The following is a 7207-nucleotide window of genomic DNA, read 5'->3' as shown; positions in this document are numbered from 1 at the left end:
AGTCCATTGATATTAAGAGATATTAAGGAAAATTAATTGTTGCTTCCTGTTATTTCTGTTGTTAGAATTGGAATTTTGTTCATGTGGCTATCTTCTTTTAGGTTTGTTGAAAGATACTTTCTTTTTCTAAGGCATAGTTTCCTTTCTTGTGTTGGAGTTTTCCCTTTAATATCCTTTGAAGGACTGGATTTTTGGAAAGATATTGTTTAAATTTGGTTTTGTCATGGAATACCTTGGTTTCTTCATCTTTGTTAATTGAGAGTTTTGCTGGGTATAGTAGCCTGGGCTGGCATTTGTGCTCTCTTAGGGTCTGTATGACATCTGACCAGGATCTTCTGGCTTTCATAGTCTCTGGGGAGAAGTCAGGTGTAATTCTTATAGGTCTGCCTTTATATGTTACTTTTCCTTTTTCCCTTACTGCTCTTAATATTCTTTCTTTGTTTTGTGCATTTGGTGTTTTGATTATTATGTGACAGGAGGAATTTCTTTTCTGGTCAAAATGATTTAGAGTTCTATAGGCTTCTTGTATGTTCCTGGGCATCTCTTTCTTTAGGTTAGGGAAGTTTTCTTCTATAATTCTGTTGAAGATATTTACTGGCCCTTTAAGTTGGAAACCTTACTTCTCTTCTATACCTATTATCCTTAGGTTTGGTCTTCTCATTGTGTCCTGGATTTCCTGGATGTTTTGGGTTAGTATCTTTTTGCATTTCAAATTTTCTTTGAATGTTGTGTCAATGTTTTCTATGGTATCTTCTGCACCTGAGATTCTTTCTTCCATTTCTTGTATTCTGTTAGTTATGCTTGCATCTATGGCTCCTGACTTCTTTCTTAGGTTTTCTATTTCCAGAATTGTCTCCCTTTGCAATTTCTTTATTGTTTCTACATCCGTTTTTACATCCTGGATGGTTTTGTTCAATTCTTTCACCTGTTTGGATGCATTCTCCTGTATTTCTTTAAGGGAGTTATTTATATCCTTTTTATAGTCCTCCATTATCATGAGATGTGACTTTAGATCCATATCTTGCTTTTCTGGTGTGATGGTTTATCCAGGACTTGCTATGGTGGGAGAGTTGGGTGCTGATGATGCCAAATAACCTTGGTTTCTGTTGCTTCTGTTCTTATGCTTGCGTCCCACCATCTGATTATCTCAAGTGCTCCCTGCTTTTGGTATATCTGATTGTAGCCTGTCCTTCCTGTAATCTCGGTTGAGTCAGAACTTCTCAGAGTCCAGCTTTCTCTGTGATCCTGTGATTCTGGGATCCTGTGATGCTGAGATTCTGGGTGTGTCAGAGTTCTCAGTCAAGCTTTTTGAGACCCTGAGATCCTGGTGTGACCAAGTTCCTGGGATCCTAGGATCCTAAGATCCTGGGTGTGTTAGAATACCTGGAAGTGGTACCTCCTCTGGGGGGCCGTGGGGCTGTGTGCTGAGTTCGAAACCAAGGTAGACCAGTGATGACTGGAAGGAATAGGAGGCACTGGTGGGGCAGGGTTACTATGTCCCTGCTGCAGCTGGTGCCAGGCACTCCTGGAGGTGTTGGGGCAGATGTTGTGTTCTATTCACCAGTGATATTAAGATCCTGGGAGTGCTAGGGCACCTGTGGAATGGAGAGTCCTCTGGGGACCGTGGGAATGTCCACTGAGTTTGTGCCCAAGGTGGCCCGGTGCTGGCCCACTCATATCTTTTAAGGTCTCTAACCCTTCCAGCAACTTCCTCATGGCATATTAAAGAAGTTCAGGCATTTCATATATCCCATTTAATATAGATCACTTGGGGCTCAATAGTTCAGTTGACCAAACAAACTGGTAGAGCGAAATAGAGACTTTCAATCTAACACAATAAGACTCACATTCCTGATTTATGGACCAAGTTAGGAACTTCAAGCTAATCAAACCTTTATTGCCTTCACTCTCACCCCATACACTTAAGCCTAATCCTCTATTGTATTTCCCAGGAATATGCCAGTATAAATGGACAAATTATTCTATTTTTATGCATTGTATTCCTCTCATTTTATGCTTTATCCTTTGGGTTCTCTGAGGAATCATGTGTAGAATGAGGTGATAGAAGTATGCAGTGGGAATTATAAGCAGTGCTCAGGAAGAAAGTAATGCAGAAAAGATTGTGATAGCTAGGGGTAGACAAACCAGGATCTTCAGACAGCAATGATGGTAATATGTTCTACAAACAAGAGGCTTAATGAAACTTTGAGTTATAAGAATCCCAAGTGCCAGGCAGAGATGGTACATGCCTTAAATCTCAGCACTTCAAGGTAGAGGCAGGAGGATCTCTGTGAGTTTAAGGCTAGCTTCATCTACAGATTTGAAATGTAAACAAAGAAAATATCCAGTCCAAATAAAAGAAAAAGAGAAAAAGAGAAAGAAAGAAAGAAAGAAAGAAAGAAAGAAAGAAAGAAAGAAAGGAAGGAAGAAAGAAAGAAAGGAAGGAAGGGAGGAAGGAAGGAAGAATGAAAGGAAGGAAGAAAGAAAGGAAAGAAAGGGAGAGAGAGAGAGAAAGAAAGAAAGAAAGAAAGAAAGAAAGAAAGAAAGAAAGAAAGAAAGAAAGAAAGAAAGAAAGGAAGGAAGAAAGAAAGGAAAGAAAGGGAAAGAAAGAGAGAGAAAGACAGAAAGAAAGAAAGAAAGAAAGAAAGAAAGAAAGAAAGAAAGAAAGAAAGAAAGAAAGATCACTTTCTCCAGAGACAAGAAAGGAGAAAATGTGTGTGTAACAACAAAAGTATAAACCCTTAGCCAGACTCTTGGAGGGGTGGGGAAAGTGAGGCTTGGGATGGGAATCAGTTGGGGGACAGACCAGGAGGGGGATGAAGTCTGGAGTGCAAAAAAGGATTAAAGAAAAATATATAAATTTTTAAAAAGGAGGTTTTACTCAAGAGACTTTTCATTTCTCTTCTTTAGGAATTAAAAGTGGGAGAACAGACGTTAGGGATATTGTAACAGTGTTATTTAAAATACTGGACTCTTTAAAGGAGGGACTACAGGTATCTGCAGGAACTGATGTTTCAACTGAGAAAACCATTCAGTTGCTTTTTTTTACTGTGCAGACCCTATCTCACAAAGACCTCTGAGATCTTAAAATAAACCAAAACAAACTAAACAAAAGCTGCATTTTAAATAAACATACTAATCCCATCACTTTTGCTCTTCTTTCTCCCTGTAGCTCCTCCCATGGCCCCTCTAACTTTCTCCATGTCCTTCCACGTTGAAATCAAAAGCCTCTCTTTCTTTCTTTTTTCTAAATTTTTATTGATTCTTTGTGAGTTTCACTCCATGCATCCCAATCCCACTCATCTTCCATCCCCTCATTATCTACCCTTTGTCCTTGCAACCTGCCCCCCCCCAAAAAAAAAAAAAACCCAGCATATATCCCTCTATCCACTCTTCTTCACTTACAAATGATCATTGTAAAGAGTCATTAGTCTGGTTTGAGATCTCTGGCTTCTGTGACACCATCAAAATTAGACCCTCACAGGGCCTCCTCCTGATTATTCTACTGTTGTTCTGTCACTGAGATCCTGCAGATTTGGATCAAGAGGATTGGCCCTTTCATGTATTTCAGACCTTCACATAAAACATAGATTTTGGTGTGGCCTAACTCTGGATCCAGATCTGGGTGGTAGCTGAGCTGATCAGTCCACCAGCTCTCCCTTATCCGCACCTCCAGCACTGCTCTGGCTAGGCACTAATCAGCAGGAGGCAGGGTCACCTCTCCTGCTCTGCTGCTCTCCGGTCAGCTCACCTGCACCCATGCCTCGAAGCATGACTGTGCTGCCCAGTCAAGGTTCAGGGCCCCCTCTCCCTGGTGTTAAAGCCAGTGAGGGAATTGTGCCCTCCCCCCAAGCCTTGAGCAGGTTCAATCAAACCTTGTGTTTGCCACAGTCAGCTTGCCCACCTAGGATGGAGTCTTCTGATCTAGGTGAAGTCTATTGTCCTGCCATATCTGCAGCTTCCTGCAAGAAGCTGCTGAGTAGCTGAGCAGCTGAGCACCTGAGCAGCTGAGCTTGCTTTCATGACAAGATTGTGACAAAGCAATGAGATCTTGGCAAAGTTGGGGATGGGTTTCCTCCCTTTAAAAATTCAGATTCGAGAATTAAAGTTGAGCCTTGATCAGAGAACTTTGTCTTGGTTCATTATTTCTCTCGCCTTCATATCCATCCCCAGCTTTCCTTTCAGGAACCCTGTAACCCGTGGCCACTGCAGGGAATGAAGCTCCCTCTCCTGCTTCCATGCTTTTAGGGCCAGTTCTCCCAGCTACCACAAATGGTGTCACCCCAGCACCAATGCCACTTCATGGAAGGCAAGTGGCAGTGGCAGCTCTCTTGTGGTCTCTTCCCCAGGGGCCAGGTCACTTGTCCCCCCACAACCAGAGTCAGCTCTGCTATGCAAGGGCTCGTTTTCCTAAGTGCTGCAGCTGGTGAGACTCAGGGATAGCTCTTCTGTGCTCATGACTCTGTGGGTAGTGTTCCCGACTGAGAAAAGTGGTGAGGGATGGCTGCATCACCTCTGTGTCTGTTGTACCTCATGGTGGATGAGTGGCACACTCATGCCCTCAGGTCCAGCTCACCCATACCCCTGCCACAGTGGCCAGCTCTACTATGCTGCCTGGGCAAGGCTCAGGGCCTGCTCTCCCGAGCAATGTCACTGGTGAGATATCTCTCTTTCTTTAGCTATTATTGTTATATATGTATAATACACATATATATATTCATAAATCATAAATATGGCTTATTTAATCTGTTTTGACATTTTTGTGTCTATGGTCTCAGGGATGATTGATTGGATTAGATAACTAATTAGGCAGTTCTAATTGATTACCCAATATAAAGAACTTGGAACTCCTTTTTTTAAAAAACCTGTTTATTGGTTCTTTGTGAACTTCACATCATGAACCCCAATCCCACTCATCTCCACCTTTGCTACCTGCCTGCAACAAAGAAAAACAAATCTTGTTGTGGAAGCTGTACCACCACAGTGTATCCTACTGTATTCCCTTTTGTCTATATTTATTTCCTGCAAATATTCATTGCGCTGACTCTTTGGTCTGGTATGACCAGCAGAGGCCTCTGGCTTCTGCTACTCTATTAGTACTGGAACCTCACTGGTGTTCCTCTCATATATTCTGTTGTTGACCTGTGCCATGGAGATCATGCAGTTTTGCATCTGTAGGACCAGATTCTTCATCCACTCCAGGAGTTCATTGATGGGGTAGATACTTGGGTGGACCAACTCAAAGCCCTGGATCTGGGCTTGAGAGATATCTAAACCCACCAGCTTTCTCTCACCCACACAACCAGCATTGTCTCTCCTACCCTGTCCCAGTTGGCCCATTCAATGCCTTAGCCAGCAAGGGGAAGAGCTAGATTTACTGTTCTTATGATCTCAAGGCTGGCTCATCCTAGTCTGTGCCAACAGGGCCAACTCTACGGTGCTGCCCAGGTGAGATGCAGGGCCTGCTCTCCCAAGAGCTGCAGCAGTTGAGGTACAGAGCCAGTTGTTCCACTGTCATGACCCTGTGACAAGTTCTCCCACCTGCCACAGGTGATGAGGGACAAGAGAGGAGGGGAGGGCATCTCTCCCTTGTCAGCATTACCACAGAGTAGATAAGAAGCATGGCTGTCTTGCCCCTTGGTGCTAGCTTGCCAACACCTCCTGCAAACAGAGCCAGTTCTACTGTGTTTCCAGGGTGATTTTCAGGAGGGGATGGGGCAGCTATCTTGAATATGAGTACTGTAGTCAGCTAGGTGTAGGTGGAATCAGAGCTCCTGCTGTCAGTTCCCCAGGGCCAGTTCTCCCATGATGCCCAGGTGATGGGTGGGGCCAGTTCTGTACAACCCTCAGAAATCAACATGTCCCAGGTAGTAGATTAGGGTCTTTGGTGGTCTTTTCCTCTTTTTTTTTACCTGGTCTTTGGTGATGATAGACCCCTGTTGCTGCAGCGCTATGAACTCAGACATGGCTCCTGGTAGCAGCACAGGCCAGAACTCCACCATGGACCCAAGTGGCATCATCGGATACTCATATCAGGCTGTTCCCCTCTATCCTTAATTCTTCATTTCTGCCTCTCTTCCTTGTGTCCATATCATTCCTTTTCTCTTTCTCTTCTATTTCTCTACAATTGACTTTCTTTTCTTAGTGGAGCCTGGTGTCTCTGAGTGTCTGGGATTGTCTCGGTTCTATGCTCTACCTGTACATTATGGTGTTAGGGTCCAAAAGTCATTGAAGGAAGACCCAATGGTGATCCCAGTCAAAGGCATGTAAACCTTTGATAGGAAACTAGGGGAATTTTAGCTAGGGTTAGGTAGCCTGAAACTTCATGGGTGGGTGCCAGGGAAGTTACATGGGTTGGTTTCTGATTGGCTGCTATGTTAGTTTTACTATAATTTGGTGAGGCCTTGGAGAAATTTTAGGAACTGACTCAACTCCAAGCTTACAGAATCATCAGTGATCAACAGGCCACTGTCAACGTCTGTGTGAAGCCCAATCTGACTTCCTGGGAAACGGAAACTTCTTTATTCTTATGGTTTTTTACTTTTTAGGGGAGCTCTTAATGGCACTGGGGAGGGCATGGTCTGTCCCTCCAGACCTGTGTGGCACCCAACTAGTGGTACTTTCAAGTTTCCTCCCTGTCCAGGCCCCATCAAGCTGGACTGGCAGTGGGCTGAGACTCATCTTAGGCTCACTACTGCCTGGGGCCCTTGGTGACAGGTGGGTATTGTTTTTTGTTTTTGTTTTTGTTTTTGTTTTTGTTTTGTTTTGTTTTTAGCTTGTGGCTCACTCTCCGCCCTGGGAGTCAGTTAGGGCATGGCAGAACCTGGACTGGTGATTGTTTCAGGCTACCTTTTTTTCTGGAAGTGTTAGGCTAAGAAACATTCAGAAGTTCCTAGATCTGAACACTGAGCATAGACATAGCCTCTCTCCCCTCTGCCACCTACTGACGCACATGTGACACAGCAGCCAAACCTGCAATATCTCTATGGGCAGGGAGCTCTAAACTTTTTAAGACTTAGCGTTTCACATGCTAGGAAGTGGCAGAGAGTATCAATAATATCAACCAGTAGATGTAGAATTTTTAATGATAAGTCTAATGTGTAAGAGTGAAGATTTACTTAGAGCTAAGCTCAATTAAGCATATCATTTTCTTTTTTTTTTCGTTTTTTTAAATTTAATTTAATTTTTTTTAATTAGGTATTTTCCT

At 43.3% G+C, this 7207-nt stretch overlaps 1 non-coding gene across 1 annotated transcript; it reads right to left on the bottom strand.

Moving 5' to 3' along the window:
- Positions 1–6862: 6862 nt before the first annotated feature.
- Positions 6863–6994, bottom strand: Gm26436. Its single transcript, XR_003955498.1, has one exon. It is a non-coding gene; the product is annotated as a small nucleolar RNA SNORA17 (small nucleolar RNA).
- Positions 6995–7207: the final 213 nt, after the last annotated feature.

This window comes from Mus musculus, chromosome 4 (assembly GCF_000001635.26).
Source record: "Mus musculus strain C57BL/6J chromosome 4, GRCm38.p6 C57BL/6J".
NCBI classification, from domain to species: Eukaryota; Metazoa; Chordata; class Mammalia; order Rodentia; family Muridae; genus Mus; species Mus musculus.
Note: the sequence above shows the minus strand (reverse complement) of the source record. Positions and strands in the feature narration are given on the sequence as shown.